The sequence below is a fragment of the Alosa sapidissima genome, chromosome 8, assembly GCF_018492685.1.
Source record: "Alosa sapidissima isolate fAloSap1 chromosome 8, fAloSap1.pri, whole genome shotgun sequence".
Taxonomy (NCBI): domain Eukaryota; kingdom Metazoa; phylum Chordata; class Actinopteri; order Clupeiformes; family Clupeidae; genus Alosa; species Alosa sapidissima.
Genome location: NC_055964.1, coordinates 13072808 through 13092112, shown reverse-complemented (window position 1 = coordinate 13092112; position 19305 = coordinate 13072808). Strand labels below are relative to the sequence as shown.

Sequence of the window (19305 nt, the reverse complement as noted above, 5' to 3'; positions counted from 1 at the left end):
AAAGCTGAAGCTGAGCTGAAGTCGATTACTGTAGCAGGATCCTGGCGTAAGTCAGAGTGAGTTGGAGCAGGGTGAAGATGGTATCTTCTGTAAACCAGTCCGCTCTATAAACAAACTGTAATTGGTACAGATTGACCGGAAGGCATGACTTGATGTGTTGGCTATGGGGGTCAAGGCTACAGGGTAGTAGTCATTCATGGAGGCTGGATTTGGTGTCTTGGGTACAGGTACTGGTGGCGCACAGGTGGACACTCTGGCTTGACTGATGGAGGTATTGAATATGTCTGCAAGATGTCCTTCAGCTGTTCTACACAGTTCCTCAGCACACAGCCTGGGACGTGATCTGGACCTGCGGCCTTCCGGGGGCTGATGTTGGAGAACACCCTCTTCACACTGTGCCTGGTTGGCAGGTCGGAGTGCCTGCCTTTGTATTGCTCTGTTATCTGTAACCTCGAACCAGGGGAAAAAGGTGTTGCGGTTATCTGGTAGGGAGGGGTTGCTGTCCATTGCCTGTACAGTAGGCTTGTAACCTGTAGCTACGTGGAATGCCTGCCATAAGCATCTTGCATCTTTGGTGTCGGAAAAATGACTGGACAGGTTTTTCCCCATATGGTCTCTTAGCCTCTCTAATGCCTCTTTTTTAAGTTGTTCCTTGCTGTATTGTATGCTTCAGTGTCGCCAGATCTAAATGCAACACCACAAAACCTCAGCAAGGAATGGCACTCCCCAGTTAGCCAAGGATTACATTAATACACAGGATTAGATGTTAAAATCCAAGGTAAAAACACATTCAGAAGCCCCTGCTCAAGTTTAACTTTAAAAAGCACACTACCCTCAAATCCGCCAACAAATGGTCACAAACACAATACAAATGGCCCATCCAACAGCAGTATATAGTATGCGGCATGTCATTGAGGTTATCAAGTGGGCACCCTCATTCACCGATGTTTCGTTAAGTTAGGCCCACGACACCTCATGAAGGCTTAACAGTGAAACCAGTGTCCTGGAGACACTCCCCTCCATGCTGCCACCATATTACCACATTGAAATATCCAATACCCAAAATACTCTTAGCCCAGCCCAGGCATGGTCAAGGTTGGCTAGGTTGGTCCGTCCCGTTGATGTGGACTGAACGATAGCCATAAAAACCCTGGCCAACCAACCATCAACCTAGGCACAGCCCATCACAAACACAGCTTATCAGTGGGACACAGCTTGACAGTTTTATAACAGTTACATCACCAATACATTTACTTATAAATCCCAACACAGCCTCTGTATATTCTTCTAGGTCTACACAGTCCCCAGATGTTGCTCCTTCCTTAAAGATGCCCTGTATAGATGGAATAGCCTCCTGGTGTTTTGTTTCACTTTGTTTCACTTAAATGCAGGCCTCAGCATGATGGTTAAATAGTCAGAGCTGGCAATGATATTTGTATACAAATGACCCAGTGTACTCTTCTCCCTTGTTGCACATGTGACATGCAGATTGAAGTGAGGTAGAACAGACGTATGGTTAGCCTTGTTGAAGTCCCCATAACCTGAGAGCAAATTCCAAGTGAAATGACCACAGGCAGGCCATACATGTAAAACACATGGAACATGTGACACTAACTAACACTAAAACTAACTAGCCAGACCACTAATAGCCTGACCAGAAATGTGTGTGTGTGTGTGCATTTTGCTAGAGTGGAGACTCTGTGTAGTGGTTAGACAAATGTTTCCACTTCTTTGACTGTTAGACTAGTGTAGACACTTCTGTATACAATAACAGAGCAGCCAGCAATGTGTGTGTGTGTGTCTGTGACCCCCTGCCCCCTCTCATGCTGTACAAGTCCTATCCAGTGTACGACCTGTCCCACTGAGCAAAAAGTGGTCCAAATACGTCAAAAAGACATGGTCGCTGTACTCCAGAAGACGTCTTCAGAGTAGCCAGAATGAAAGTTTTTAATACGTCTTTCCTGGACGTTGAATAGATGTGTCATTTTGGGTGTTACATAGACGTCATGAAAAGACGTCTCAAAGACTGGATTATTGAACATCCAGAAGACATCCTCAAAGTAGCCAGAATGAAAGGTTTTAAGACGTCTTTCCTGGATGTTGAATAGATGTCTCATTTTGGTTGTTACATACAGTAGACGTCATTTAAAGACATCTCAAAGACTGAATTATTGAACATCCAGAAGACATCCTCAGGGTAGCCAGAATGAAAGTGTTAATAAATCTTTCCTGGACGTTGAATAGATGTCTCATTTTGGGTGTTACATAGACGTCGTTAAAAGACATCTCAAAGACTGAATTATTGAACATCCAGAAGACGTCCTCAGAGTAGCCAGAATGAAACTTTTTAAGACGTCTTTCCAGGACATTGAATAAATGTCTCATTTGGGTGTTACATATACGCCATTTCAAGACGTCTCAAAGACTTAATTATTGAACATCCAGAAGATGTCCTCAGAGTAGCCAGAATGAAAGTTGTGAATACACATTTTCTGGATGTTGTATAGATGTCTTATTTTGGATGTCATATACACGTCATTAAAAGATGTTTTTAAGACGTAATTATTGCACGTCCAGATGTCCATAGAGAAGCCAGAATGAACGTTATCAATACATCTTTTCTGGAAGTTGTATAGTTGTTTTTTTGTTTGTTCTTTAGTCATTATAATACGTTTTCAAGACACAATTATTAGACATCCAGAAGACGTCCTGAATAAGGTCAAACTTAACCCAGTTTCGATTTTTAAGATTTAAGATCAAGAAAAGATGTGGACTAACTAGTGAGAACAGCTTATAAAAGTAGTACACTTCACTATGAAATGCATTGACCAGGGTAAAGAAGCTATTATACAAACTTGAACAGGTGGACAGTATCTGACTGCAACATACTACATGGGAAACGATTTAAGACATGAGAAGTAGTGCTAATTTTGTTTATCAAAACTGAACCACACAACAGAATCACAAATCATAATACAAATACTTATACCGTAAAACTCCAAATAATAGCCCAGGCTTTTATTTTCCCAAATCGCCAAACTGCACCGGCTAGATTAGAGACAGGCGTCTATATGAGACAGGCCTTTAATTCCCTTTACACAAAACTTTTCCTCTGTAAAGATGGAAAATATTATCGAATTAATTATTTCAAACACACTGAATGTCTACCTATATATCTGATGACAATTACGATCATCATTCATTTAGTGTTGAGATGTTGTTCATTGAGTGATATACAGTAAGACCCAAATAGCAGGGATAGCCAGAACAGATGAAACACTTAATTAAACGTAATCTACAAAGAGATCGTATCACACTGAAAGCTCATATTTTGTCACTAGCAAATAGCCTATATCGGTCCTTTGTCAAATACAGTTGCATTATCAGCCCTGACCAAAACCATTCAGGAATTATTTATGCAAAAGTGGAACGTGCTTAATGTTTCATTCTCCCTCCTTTTCGGCATGAATGAAACAGCATGAGAGAGCATGAACCATACTGTTTCTCCCGTTTTGCATTTGCCAAATTTGACAGTCTACATTCAAATCATAGCCTACTTCCAGGCGCACGGGAACATATTTTTGACAAGGGGTGCTGAATAACAAAATAATCATGGATGTCCGACGATTTCTCCCCCAGCATATGATTCGAATTTACACAGCTAAATACGCCATTTCATCGCCGTGTATGAGTAGGTCTAAGAGTGAGAAGTTTTATAATGCCCTGGGCAGTCACATTCTGCTGCAACTATGCGCAGCACTTGCCACTCCGACTCATCAATAAAAACTGTGCGCGCACACACCAGTCCCATAGAAGCGCACTTGACTTTACATCATTAACCTATTTCAGTAGGTTATATAGCCAGAGAATGTCCGTAGACGGCCTCTGATATAGCCTAGTCTAAGGTAAATTCCTTTTCTGACTTCTTTCTCTTTATCGCCATGGCATTTAGAATAAAGAATAACGTTCGCGAACCGTTCTGGTTTTGTTGCCAGCATAAAAACAAGCTTACCATCGGCCTATCCGCAAATTAACACAAGGGATGAATTGAACGATGACGAAGTCGGACATATAGGCATAGTTCATATTGGAAAAAAAGTTATACAATTTGGAACTCTAGCTTTTCCCCACCGCAGTCTTTTAATACCATCTAATCATAACGTGCGCAGTCTGCGCCATACTTAAGCCCAAATCACACCCAAGATTCGCAACGAGATGAGCAGCTACTTGATGCAACATTCTAAAACCTTGCAACTGTGACCAGACATGTGAATGCTTTGCGACGGCTTGTAACGACGTGCAACATCTAATTCACACTGCTGTAACCTCCTTTCTTTAACGGTTTCGTGTCATTGCGAATCTTTAAACAGACGATCTGACGGGTTTTAGAACATTAAATACAACCCGAAACTAAAAAACACACCAGGCCTCTACTGGAGACCGGCCTTTAACCCAAGCCTGTAGCCACGCCAGGCGTTTAAAAGAGACAGGCGTCTCTTAGGGACTCGGCGATTATTTGAAGTTTTACGGTACGCTACTCACCCTTTCCCCTTTCCCCATGTGATATCATCACTTCTCTGGAAGCTAATATTTGATGGTAGCTTCATTACATTGCTAACTGGCTAACTTTATATCGTCAGTGTTAAAACTATTCCCACAGACATTGTAGGCAATGTACATTCATGTGAGAATTAATTAAGATACAACATTTTAGTATGTGTTATGGCATAAGGCTTAGCTTGCTAAACTGAGCTACACAGTCCGGCCATTGAAAACAGTTCTAAAATGAGTAGGCCTACACTCAAGACAGTTCTGCCAGTTTAACTGGAATTAACAAAATTAGGAAACTTAATGTTACCCTTAACCTCGTTGACACACAGATAACTCTGTCCAAACTGTTTATTGCCGTTTATGTTTGCTAAACGATTTAATCTTTTTAAAGGTGTTTTCTGTAGGCTACTCACGCCAGTGCATCTCCATTAGATTACATACAATCGAAATTAACATGTTACCCCATGGGGACGTTTCAGCCATGGTAACCACGATTATGACTAGATGGTATGTAGCAGTAGCACCAGTTTTAAAAGTTTGGTCTTTTCGACTATTTCCATGTCAATGGTATTAACTGTTTAAGAGGAAGAGAAAGGTACTAGAAGGAAAACTCATTTTCATTGGTCAAAGTTTCCCCAGGCATTTTTACTAGTAGTTAGGCCTACTGTAAAAAAAAGTCACCGTTATTAATCCTTTGCTAGCAGTAAGGTACTGCAAACACAGTACAGTATATTAAAGCAACACCAAAGAGTTTTTTGTACCTTAAAATATTGTTTCCAAAATCGTTTCAGTGGTTCATCAACTCGTAACAGGGTGAATGGCACTTCTGCATTCTCTTCGCGACCCTCTATCGGCTATGACCGCACTATTCAAGTTTGCCAGATCGGGTAGCGGATCTGTAGTTCGATGGAATGAGACATAAGAAACTACAAATTTGACTTGCTTCTGATGTCGCAATACATCATACTTTCACAAAATCATACAACCTACTCCACCTTGTCTTTAGACCACGTTATTTCCAAAGCCAGTGCTGGATAAACAAATAGCGTGCGTGCGACAGGAAAAGTGCTTTGGTGTTGCTTTAATGCCTGTCTTACAGTAAAATACTAGTAGGCTACATTTACAAAAAATGTTACAGTGTAGGCTACATTTTGTTATTCAGTTTTAGAATACTGAGTCCAGCCATCTTGCAGGCAAAACACCTTTGTTGTTTACCATTCTCATAATCATTGTCGGTTTGTCACATGCAGGACAAGTTCATCAACTAATTCTAGCTGTCAAATAGACGTCTAAATAATGGCCAGGCAGAACGTCTACTTGCAACTAATTTTGGTTGTCTATTGACGTTCAAAACCGGGTCGGCCTGGACTATTGTCTCAATGTAATTTATCAACTAATTCTGGCTGTCAAATAGACGTCCAGATCATAGCCTGGACGGACCGACGTGATATCAACTTTTCTTGGACGTCCATAGACGTTGCTTGCTCAGTGGGGTTCTCCTGTTGTCAAGAGGACCGTAGATTTTGACAGATTGTCAGAACAAATGCTGCCATCCAACCCAACTACAACATATGTGTAAAGTACGATCTGCTGTGCAAAAGCTGTGTGGAATGTATACACAGAAGAGATTCTGAAAGAGGATGAAGAGCCAATCATATCCTTCACATTGCAAACTGTGACCTAGGTTCTCACAGTCCCACTAAGCAACAACAAGATTTAGAAGGTATGATGACAATCCATCCAACAGCATAAGAAGTGACCGCAAGGAGTTGAGGAGATAGGGAAGAAAATGTTGAGGAGTAGGGAACTACATGCGATTAAACTAGTAGTCTCAGTACATTTTGAAGTCAGAATGTCTGAGTACATTGAACTTTTTTCACAGATATCCTGGCTTTAATAATAGAAGTTATTTATAACAATTCAGCAAAGTTATATGGAAAGACATGTGAACAGTCACTCTAAACACTTTATCTATAGCCGATAAATGAGATCCTCCTTTCATAACTGATAATTTCACTAATTTCACTCTAACGTTTCCAGTCACTTTTTTATCAGTTTTATTTATCAGCAATAATTGGGAGGAATATTGGACTATTTCTCTTCAGTCATGCAGGTTTCTCTGTTTTTTTCTGGTTTTCTTATTTCTATTCATATTATATTCTGAGTTCTCCATGCTAAAGTACTTCAACTCAGTGATGCTGGTTTATCCACTTCAGGTCCGTAGTTCATTCTGTCCGTGGTGCTGCCCTCATCATGATATTCACCTGGCTGAAAGAATGATAATAGGAAACATGATATCTGGGTTTGAGCAGTGGCGCCCCCAGAACATTTTAACATGGCTAGCCAGATGAGGCCATTGCAAATCTTGGGGTGGCACACCAAAACTGTGGTGATAATTTAAATATTTAAATGAATAGTAGGCTTCCCACTGTAATATATCACATACTGTATAATAGTCCATTGAGGTCTATTTTCAGTGTTATTTTACTATTAAGCTCTTATCTTGGTCATTGTGAGGGCCATATAAGAAGAGTTTGACTCCAAAACACTAAATCCTCCATTTTAATGCATTGTCATAAATCACTTTTAAGTCACTAAATGTTGTTTTTGGAACTGTAATTGGATAATTGTTTACTCAATCAAAACAGCAGCTGCACTTTTATTGATATTACCTGAAAAACACAATTAAATAACATGACTTATTAATGTTTACAAAAATGGATTTAGCCTTTTGGAAAAGAGCTCTTCATACGCTAGGCTATATCCTTTTCTAGACTAGTCTGGGCTACCCATATCTGGGAAAGTATGATGTGATCATGCTTGCATAAATTCTAATGTCAGCCTTTATATTAAGGAAAAATACTTTGTGTCTGCATCCATGTCACGTAAAGCATGCTGTAGAAATATCTATTCAAAAGCATATAGTTGATCTGTGCATGGCATGTTCAACTTTTGATTCTTTGATTTGGAAAGCAAGCAAGCAAGATATACCACCGAGAGTACTGAGATCACAGAGGACGAAGTGCTGTGTGCAGATGGAAATATGATTAAATTTCATGTATATCCAATGTCAATTTTTCTCGAACCGTTTATCACAACACCTAGCCACTAATATCATGGAAAAACACAGGTTCCGCTCTTCCACATGATATTTGTGTATGTATGTGTGATAAGTACTCTGTGAGCAATTCAACAGAGAATAATGGGTGTGAATTTGGACACATTTTGCGTCCATCGGCCACCTAGCCAGGCGTGGCCAGAGTTTATGTTGTGGTGGCCGTGGCTACCCCTTGGTGGCGCCCCTGGGTTTGAGGCATACAGAACATTGAGTTAGACTTGCAAGAGACTGCATGCATGAATTGTGTGGCGTTGCACAACTTCCATATGAGACCTTTTCTACCACAATTCAAACAATCACAAGGTTAGCCTACTGCTGCACTGCACAGAGGAACTGGCATCATGCAAATGTATCAACCCTTCAATAAGGACTGAGTTGTTTTTTTGTTTGTCCAGTAATCACTGAGCATAGGTTACGAGGGCTGAAACTATACTCATCACAATCATAATGTCCTGAACTTAATAGGCCAAGAAAGCCCAAACATGAGTCTGGCCCATTCAATGCCAGTGTTTGTCTATGATAAATTAAAAGCTGTATCTGTGTGCATTTAGTTTTCAAGTCGTCATTCCATAACACAAATGGCACCTGAGGTCATGAAGCTAAGAAGATAAAGATCCAATCATATTAAGAAAAAGGTGAGTCCTTTTACCTTTTACAACAGACACTAAATAAAATAAATGTGCATGTTGCTGGAGTGGAGACTCTTAAAGTGGTTAGACAAGTTTTTCCACTTCTTTGACTGTTGGACTAGTGTAGACACTTCCGTATACAAGAACAGAGTAGCCAGCAAAAGCCAGCCAGTGCATTAAAAATGTGATCAAGTTTGGTGACAAAAGATAACCAAGCATCTTATTGTGTTTCTTCGTTGTGCACACTGTTCAAGAAAGTAGGCCTACACATACACAGTGACATTTCCTGCCCTTAAGGGTGTGACAGATACTGATGTAACCCAACTGTTGCAGTCTTTTTGTCTGTAATGTTCGCTGATCATAAAACACACCTGAAACCTAATGTGACCTTTTCGGAAAGTCAAAAGGTTTAATCCTGTAATTGTGATATTGTGTCTGTAAAGGAAATACATCTCACAGAGGATTCCATTCATTATCTGCAAGTAGATAGTGCAAATAGTTGACAGCAAGACTATCTTTCTACCAGAAAGATATCATTTTTAAAAGTTAAAATGTGGCTCGAAATTTAATTGCATGTGTTATGTATTGGGGGTTGCTCAGACCTACACAAGAGCAGACAGCCCACTGTCACACATACAAACATCCTCCATCCATAAGGGGCGCCAGCTACTTCCGATCTTATGGTGTGATTGACTATAAGACGTGCGGAATGGCAGTCAATCGGGGAAGGCTCAGTGAACTGGGGAACTCAGCTGCTGGGCCGAGGCGGTGAACCTCCCAGCTGCTTCTCCGTGTGATATATGAACTGTGCACTTGGACTGATATTCTGTTTGGTTTAGTGGTGGTTTGGTTTCATTTGGGGCCCGTTTTCGTTTGTTTTTTTGGTTGTTTCCGTCCTGCATCACCGTGGGGTTTCCCGCACGGTGGACACCAAGCGCGAGCTGGACGCCTTGGAGAGGCAAGAACGAGGTGGCCCGACGAAAAGGTAAGCAATTTTTCATGAACACACAAATAATGGTAAGTTGTTTTGATGCAGGAGTGAAAAGTTAATACATTGGCAATAATAAATCAGATAGTTTTGGTCCTTGATCATGATTAATTGAGCCGTGTTGGAAACTATTGCAAAATGCTCAGTAATCATATGTGATCGGTTTGCATTAGTATTACTGTGTCATACAAAGACTATGCTGCTGGGTCTGTGTGTGGCTTGCCAACCGTGATCGCTGAACAGCTTGGCGGAAGAATTATGATTTGCAATCCAGTGGTTGCATTTTTGTTGCTGCGTGTTTATTTATGAAAGATCACCAGATGTACAGTCAGTGCATACAGAAAGTATTCACAGCGCTTCACTTTTTCCATATTTTGAGATCTAGAGCTCCTTTGAGATCTAGGGCCCTATTTTCGCAACGCAAAACACGGCGCAAAGTGTATTATTATCCCGACGCAAAGTGTATTCCTATCGTACACTTACATTTTACACTATCTAAAAAACATTACACCACTGACCAAGAAAAACCTGGTCTATAGCGAAAGGTGAATACGAAGCACAGCTGAAGACGCACTGTCAGGAGATGTAAGCAGAAACTCCTCTGTAGGATAAATGTTTTTTCCTGTTTTCTTATTCAGTCATTCGAACATTATTATGGTAAGTGTTGCTTTTTTCAGGATGTTTATGATAGTAATTAAAGGACCAGTATGTAGGAAATAATGGAAAATAAACTGTAACCATTCCAAAAATGATCACCATATGTTGTCAGAGAGTAAGGAAACACGATGAATTGAAGTAATGGCTTATTTGACATTACTATAACCTGTAAAAGCCATGAAAAAAAAAGTTACGGGGCGGAATCTCTTGGAATTTTCGTTTATGTTTTGAAAGATTAATTCTAGAATAGCGTATTAATAATGGGCTGGCATGTCCTCCTATTTGTGTTGCCAAATTAGCAAAGGCCAATTGTCAACATCTGGCAACCCAAAAGAGGCTCGCATCTGGTAGTCTTGAGAACGTTCACCAGTGTTTTGATTTTGGCCTACAGAACGTTCGGTAACAATCCTACAAATAGCTCCTTTAAGTGTGTATAACTGTTTTGTCGTTGACATTGGCACCACGGTGAAGTTAGTTTCACTTTGCCTATGAGTTCAAATAATAGACGAGTGCAGATACGTGTAGGTTTTAGTAAAGCATGGTTTAGTGGAATACCTCTTCCATATGGTCTTGCGTGCAAGCAGATTCCTTCAAATGCACTATCAAAATGCACTGTTTGAAGTTGCGCTGCTTGCTGTTAAAGGGAATGACAGATGTAATTTTCATTGGTTTAAAGGATGTTACGCCCAAAACATACCCATGACTGATTAAGAAACAAGACCAACCTTGCGCCAGGCGCAGACGTTTGATAACAAAACCACCTCCAATATGGACTGGACAAACAAAATTTGTTTAAGCTATTCGCTGAAGCTCCTTTGAGAAGATGAGAGAAGCGTAAAGAAGGAAGAACATCAGTGCAGCACAACCAGGCCTTAGATTGGACAGATGGAAGCCATTTTTTGCCGAAAGTTTGCCAAAAACCACCTGAACGACTCTCTGGGCCAGATGTACGTACATTAACGAACGTAGCGTTATCAGCGCCATGGACAAACCGCCGATTGCGAACGCTGTCAGACCCAAGGTTACGTTGTATTTATCAAACTTAATAATTACCCTAATTACGAAGGTCCACAACTGAACGGAATAGCTTACATACAAGCGCAGTTGAATGAAGTTAACATTAAAAAGAAACATTTAGCGATCATGAAATAATACCATACATGATAAGATGTCAACAAGCAGGGAGATAATGAAGATCAGTAGTTCTACTCAAACTATTTTTGCACCTAGGCTATGGAAGATTGGTCGAATCTAGCAAGTAGGAAAGTTTAAGTGAATGACGTGAAAGTGAAAGTAAGACATTCGAAAGGCCAACAAAAGTTAAGGTTGCTTTTGATAGTACAAAGACTTAAAAAACTGGTGTTCTAAATAGTGATTCTGTTGTCTTTGATATGTTCTCTTATTGATGCATTGAACTGCAATTTGGATTAACACCTGCTTTTACAAGACGGAAGTATTTAGGCGCAGAATAGACGTGCGCTTTCACGAGCAGACTTACATACTGCGGAATACATAGTTAGGCGCTCTTTACGCTTCCCCTCCCATCTCTTTACGCTAAACTCCCACTTTCCCCTGGATCCTTCCATGAATGTGTGACCAGAGCAGTAAGGAGGGAAAGAGAGAGGCTATAAGCCACTCCCAGTAGCCCGACTACGCCACCCTGGGCTTAGTACCCTGGGACTTCTTTAAGAGAATTTGCTAAGGAAGGTTTGACACAGGTCCAAAAGCACCAAGCAGACAACGTGAATTCCAGTCAAATCATAAGTTTATTAAATAACCAAAGGGGGGGGGGGGGGGGGAGGAGTGTCCTGCAATAATACCTGAAACGAGTCAGAGGTTATGAAAGTACAAAAATATTTATTATTGTTCTTTTATTATGATACAATATGAACAGGTGATTTCTAAAGTGGGGCCAGGCTCCACTGGAGCTAAAAAGATACAGCAGATGGGGGCTTACCTGAGGGAGACAGACTAACTGGAGGTGTGTTCTAAGTTCCAGCCATCACACGTGCATACACACTGCAAGAAAGTGACTTACCAGTGACACAGCAGCCCACCGCAAGCAACAATGACACCACAAATGTGCAGCTACAGGGTCCCACCACCAGGTGACTAGCCTCCCTCAAAGAGGGCCCCACATCTGCCAAACAAACAAATAAAACAGCACCACAAGGGGGGGGCAAAATACAGTCAGCCAATACAGACGTTATGGTAGATAATGCAGGCACACCAGGACAAAAGAAATACAAACACACGCAAATGACAGCCAGCACCAGACAGAACCTAAGCAGTTACCAGGATGAAGCATATGCCACTTATGCCCCGTTCCTCTCTACTAATGCGGCAAGCAACATGCAGGCTGACATAAACGCCAAATAAACCCAAACACAGGCAGACGTAGACACTAAATTAATGCCCACAAAAAAGAAAAACACAGAACGTACTTGAAAAACCGCACACAATTAGGCTACACCAAAATAAAATAACTACAGACAAGACAGCAGCACGACCCACGCTATGCACCCCGCGTAGATGGAAAAGGCCGCGCTACCTGGACAGGACAGAAAAGACATTGAACATAAAGCCTTCTACTGCCGCCTAAAAAGTTACCCATCAAAGCAAGCATCGTACATACCTATGTTCGTAACTACGATTAGTGCACAAAGCGCCGTATGGGGAGCACTCACCCACGTTCAGCTACAGGCATACAAGAGAAAGTGTTACGACTCAAAACAGAAAATAAACTACGAGAGATTTAAGACAAACATAGGTGCATACCTGTAGAATGAATAAGGGATGGTGTCTAACACACGGGCAGCAGGAGCAGACTAGCCGGTGACCACGAAGCTACAGGTGAAGACAAACGTTGATTAAACCATGTTATTAGTCTGGCAGCAAACGGGAGTATTGCAACATACCTGATGACTAAATCCGACACGCTAGGGGGTTAAACAGGCAGAGCTTACAACGCTTCTTCGTACCTGGGTGGTTTTATACTGTCCGGCCAGTAATCAGTGCGAACGAACTCCGGTGTGTAACTAATCACCACGCCCCCTTAGTTAGCGGGAGCAGGCCAGTGTGGGACATGTAGGGAAAACAGGGAGACATGGGGAAAAGACAGAAACAAGGTGAACTGGCTACAATCGCATATGCATGACACGAAAAATGCAATTTGCCATTTTCAGCTCCCGCGACAGGCAGTTTGTGCTTTTACATCATTGCGGCCTGTTTGTTCATACCTCGCAATGATTTTCCACGCACGTTGCGAAACAAATACGCCTGAAGTGGGCGCAAAAGCGTTCATCTGGCCCTCTGACTCTCAGAGAAGTAAAATCTTCTGGTCTGATGAAACAAAGACTGAACTATTTGGCCACAATTCCCAACAAAGCACTGAGCTGCACTGATGTTTGTCCTTCTTTACGCTTCTCTAATCTTCTCAAAGGAACTCTGGATCTCATTCATAGTGACCATTGGGTCTTTGGTTACCTGTCTGACCAAGGTCCTTTGTCCCGGATTACTCAGTTAGGCTGAGCGGCCAGATCTAGGAAGACTGTTGGTTGTTTCAAACTTTTCTATCTGAGAATAATAGAGGCTACCATGCTCTTGGGCACTTCCAATGGTGCAGAAAATGTCTTATACCCTTCCCCAGATCTGTGTCTTCACACAACCCTGTCTCGCAGGTCTACGGACAATTCTCTCGACCTCGTCGTTTTCACTCTGACATCTGACATACATCAACTGTGAGACCTTATATAAAGAGATGTGTGCCTCTCCTAATAATGCCCAGTGAATTCATTTAGGCACAGGTGGACTCCAATCAAGTTGTAGGAGCATCTCAAGGACCATTGATAGAAGTAGGATACATCAAAGCTCAATGGCAAGTGTCATAACAAAGGGTCTGAATACTTATGTAAATGGAATATTTCAGTCTTTTAATAATAATAATAATAATAATACATTTACAAAACACTCCAAACACTTAGTTTTTTGTGGGATGTTGGAGTATTGTGTGTAGATTGATGAGAAAAAAAAATGAATCCATTTTAAGATGAGTCTGAAACATAACGGAATATGGAAAAAGTGAAGCGCTGTAAATACTTTCCGTATGCACTGTATGTAGTAACCATTTTATGAAAGCCCCTTAGCTGCACAGCCTCTTGGGGCTTTTAGCTTCATCCCCCTATTCTATTCAGGTCCATTTTATTGTGCTATGTTACAGCAGCCACTCAACTAACCCTTACTTTATTTCAGTTTATTATTAATTTGTTTAATAATCTGATGTAATTGGTCAAAGACCAAGACCAATAAAGCTCCAATAAGTTGGTCTAATTACCAATGTGTGTGGTAATAACTTATTTTTTTCAAATGACACAGATGTAGTTCTGCTGAAAACTGAAGAAGGGCAGCCCTGTAAGTAACAGTTGGGATGTGGGCCTGTGTAATTTTGCATGCCTGTATAGAGAGCAATGAGCCTCATTAACCAACCGTTCTTACGAAGAAATTTGTTCTTAAAACCCACTTAGTCATTTTTTACAAAGATTCTGGCATTCATTTGTTTATTTTGTTCTTAGGTAAGAACATAATCTATGCACTTTTGAGCACTGAAAAAATCATTTCAGCAGGTGTAAGATATTATAGAACTATATTTTTGATCATTTATGATACGTTTTAGTAAAATTACAAATACCAAATACACCATTTATACCAACTACTAAATATAACAACTTGTTTATACAATTTCTGCGGCAGCAGCTTCCGTATACGGTAATCAAATTGTCTCGCTCATATACTCTATATTATGGTAGAAATAAAAGCATGTTGCCTCAGCCTTAATTTGTGTGCACATGGCTCTGCTGTATCATGCCCTTTTATGGTGACTGAGGGGGCGTTTATCTAGCTAATTAAGAACAACTGGCACGCCCTGCAATTTAAGAAGAAATGGGATTCAGCATGATAAGAACGAGGCCCAATAGGCTTCATTCACCCATATCTAGGGCTGAAACGATTCATCGAGTTACTCGAATAACTCAATTACAAAAATTACTCGAGGCAAAAACCCTGCCTCGAAGCCTCGTTAAATTCCAATGACGCGCACTATACACGCAGGGATTTGATTGTACCACACGGACCGTTGTTCAGGAAGCACACCACTAGCGCGTGAATCGTGATACATTCTGAATTTAGCTGGCGCGATGACGGAGTCAAGATGTCCATAAATGGCAGAGAATGTCTAAAGTTTTCAAGTAAAGTTTTGGGATCTTTACATACTCAAAAAGGAAAAGAACACAAGCATCTGAACCGAAAACATCCACTCCATGCTGTTTCACCAAGCGTCAATAAAGTAGGCTATCTAGCCTATCTGCGTAGCCTATAGCCTACAATGATGTTGGCTGATTTTAATCACATACTGTATTTGTAGCGATGTCGTGATATACCGGTAATGTTTAGCTTTGATGTTTTTAAGTAGTAAGCTTAAGAACCCCTTCTTATACACACATGCATGCACCCTCATCTTCCCTCACACACACAAGTTGCTAGGTTACCATAGCAAATTTCAACCCAGAAATTATTTTTTAGTAGCCTAATGGTAAAATTATTTGTTAGTAGCCTAATGGCAAATGCTGCAGGTGTAGAAATCTACATAAAACAGATATTTACTTTGATGTCAGGTCTAGATTACAGCATGAAACTTGTTGTGCATATTAATACATTAAATTGCTTTCCCTCTTCTCCCTTCACAACATAGTATGGACAGCTTTGTTCGCCCAGCTAAGTCATGCACAAGAGGCTGCAATTTTACAGAGCGCATTTTGAACATTATTTAATTGTTGGCACTGGCACTTATAAACACTAAATAAGTAAATTGCAATAAATGGGCTTAGTTTTGGAGCCAAATGTTGGAGTTAGAATAAATACCTCTGTGCCAATTGCTTGATCATTTTACAGCCATGTCATTTTCGTTATGCATTATTTGTTTTGGTTGTTTAAAAATGCAAAAACAAATTTATCCGATTAATCGATCGATAAAGTGCTAGATTAATCGATTACAAAAAGAATCGATAGCTGCAGCCCTACCCATATCTTAGACATTTTTTAACTTTGTTCTTACGAAGGTCCTACAGAAACTCTTAGGCAGATTAACGAAGGTGTTCTTAACCCTCAGAATCATTCAGTTTTGTAAACTGTATCCCATTTCTTCTAAAGTTGACAGGACGTAACAGTTGCTTCCAATTAGGTGAACGCCCCGTCAGTCGGCAGTCCCCAAAAGATGGCATGATACTGCTGGGCTGTGTGCACACAAATTGAGGCTGATGGAGGCACCACACTTTTATTTCTACTCTAAATTAGATATGATATTAGTAAATGAGTGACAAAGTGTTGTGTTTATATATTTTAAAAAGACCGTAATGTTTTGTAAAATAGTGGATTTTTTTTTATTCAAAAATATAAAATTTAAGCAAGTTTTCATTAGTATAGTTCTATTATATTGTACACCTGTAGAAATTATGCAAATACAATAACCATTTAGTTTGCACAAACAAATCGTGAGGCCCAGTGATATTGTGATGTGGTTGGATTTCAAGGGGGCGTATGTTAATATGGCATGTAGATCTATAAATTCTACCAAAATCAAGATACCAAATATTGTGATCTATCTATCTATCTATCTGTCTGTCTGTCTGTCTGTCTGTCTATCTATCTATCTATCTATCTATCTATACTGTAGGTAAATAGTATGCTCAGTAAAACTTTTCTTCCATGTTTTTGTTTCATGCTGTTTATACTTGTAAACATCTCAATGTTGGGGAGTATCACCAAATGAATAAATCCAAACATCCTTTAAAACATAATGAGCAGGTCAATGGTCCCAAACAAAGCAGCAGAAGAAATCCGCTACGTGCCAAAACCGGACTTGACAATTCCAGGCCTCATGGTGAGGATGCTATTTTGGTTTTGCCTTTACAGCTCATGAATGGGCATGCTATGTTCTGTGTTTTGCAGTTAGCCAATTCCACCTATTGTTTTCATTCAGACCCCACAGCATGGCATGACAGACAAAAAGATGGAGCTCTTCACCTCTGGGAATATTTCATTCAGCATGCAAACAGAGAGAATGGGCTACTATTTGGGTAATAATTCAAAACAGTGTGTTTGTGCTTATCTTTGTAGGAGACATCTTTACTGAGAGAGAGAGAGAGGGAGAGAAAAAGAGAGAAAGACTAATGTGCAATGCTGAGACTAGCATGTGTGTGTTTTTATGTGTGTGTGTGCGTGCGTGTCCATCTGTGACATCAATCATAGCCATGTCTTTCTGTACATAAATCCACTGCTCCTGTTTCCTTCACAGGAGAAAGCATTAAGGTTGTGTTAGAGGTTCAGAACAGCTCGTCTCGCGCCCTCAAACCCAAGTACAGTCTCTACGAGAAGCTCACTTACTATGCATCTGGCTGAAGTGAGGTAGGCACCCATGTGATACAGAAAGATGATGGAGAGCCCATTCCACCTGACACAAAACAAACCCTCACCAAAGTCCTCACCATCCCAACAAGTGCCAACGTATACATCCTTAACTGTAGGTCTTGAAAGTTGAGCATAACCTCAAGGTGAGTACCATACGAGGTAAAACATCAAAAATCATAGGCAAGTCAAGGTGAAATATCTACTGTCCTTGCAGCAATTGGTAAAAACTATCTCATTCAGAAGTTTATGGGAGATGCCACATATATTTTTCTGCGATCTGTGTCTTACAGGTCTATCTTGATGTACCTTATGCCGCTGACCCAGAGATTGTGGTTCCAATTGTCATTCTGCCGAATCTCCTAACCAGGGACCTGTCAGCTCCTCCACAACCCAATACTGGGTTTGAGGGTCATTCCAACCCAGGCCAAGCAGGATGGGTCAGCACTCCCTACACTGCTCCTCCACCTGCCTATGCATCCTAAGGGGGCTTATCCCCCATATCCGAATTAACCTTGAAAATCTTAAAGATTTAGCATGCTGGATAAACACTTGGCATTGTGAATATTTCCATTATCAGTTATCCTATTTTCTTCCATATCATGGGTTGATGAAGGTTGTACATTTTGATAAGACTAACTAAAGTTATATATGAACCACTCCTGATGTTGTCCTTTATGTTTTCTACTCATTTCACTCATAGAATATAGACAGCTCGGACTGTTCTTTATTACAGCTTGAATATTAGTAGGCCAAAGTTACTGTCTAATTTGAATTTGCATAATAATATAATTCATTCATTCAATCTTTCTATTTATTCTCGGAGGTTCATTGAGGGTAGTCCTCATTTTCAGTGAAGCCGAGATTACACAGTAACAATGGAATAACAAGAGATATAGTATAATAATTGTGGAAAATAAAACAAAATAAAACAAATAATAAGATAACCTACATAACATTATAAAGGAAGAGAAAAAATAAAAAATACAGAAAATATTAATAATAAAATAATAACAATAATAATATAACATTTACATAAAACAGGTCCAATTTGACATAGGAAGGTTTGTGATTACAGATCTGAATTGATTATAGGAAAGTAAAGAAAGTTCATTTTTATGTTACATTGGAGATTATTCCAGGAAGTAGGGGCACCATAACAAAAGGCCGACTTTCACAACTCAGTGTGGATACGAGGAACCTTGAGCATCAAACAGTCATTTCATCTGGTCTGATAGGGACCAGAATGCCAAACAAGCATGTTTGAAAAATAATCTGGCAATTTTCCAACAATACCTTTGAAAATTAACAGATGCCAATGATTATGTCTCCTCTCAGTCAGAGATGACCAACCCACTTTACCATAAAGGACACAATGATGAGTGCTATAGCCATCACCAGTAATGAACCTCAGGGCAGAGTGGTACACTGAGTCCAGGGCTTTAAGCAAGCAGTAGGCTAGCATTTCTATAAATCACCTCACCATAGTCTAGAACTGACTGAACTTTTTTAATGGCTATATGGTAATTAAATGGTGGTTGTCAGACAGTGGTTGTCATTAGCCTATTAGTCAGTAAAATGCGAAATGATTATCGATGATATGATAATACTACTAGATGATACTGATTTTATTGCACAAATAGGCGATTGGGCTGTTGTGTTTCCTTGCCTTCCTACTATGTAAAGTGACCTTGGGTTTGAAGAAGGCGCTATATAAAATAACGTATTATTATTATATTATTTTTGCCAATATTCTTGTTGCCCTCCCAGAATTCTGTAGGCTATATCTTTGCTCACACACTGTAGGAACTGTGATACGCGTTACACCCAACTCTGCTATCTGGTCCCTGCACACTCGTTCCCCCTGGGGCACCCTATCTAATCTTATTGAGTTACCCCTTGGC

General features: G+C 40.2%; 1 long non-coding RNA gene across 2 annotated transcripts; it reads left to right on the top strand.

The window, feature by feature from the left end:
* The first annotated feature begins 8332 nt into the window (after window positions 1–8332).
* Window positions 8333–18060, top strand: LOC121716053. 2 transcript variants are annotated; one of them, XR_006033744.1, is made up of 6 exons: window positions 8333–9283; window positions 14318–14353; window positions 16802–16877; window positions 16977–17073; window positions 17292–17547; window positions 17695–18060. It is a non-coding gene; the product is annotated as an uncharacterized LOC121716053 (long non-coding RNA). The 2 variants fall into 2 exon arrangements; XR_006033745.1 differs by having other exon boundaries at window positions 16799–16877.
* Window positions 18061–19305: the final 1245 nt, after the last annotated feature.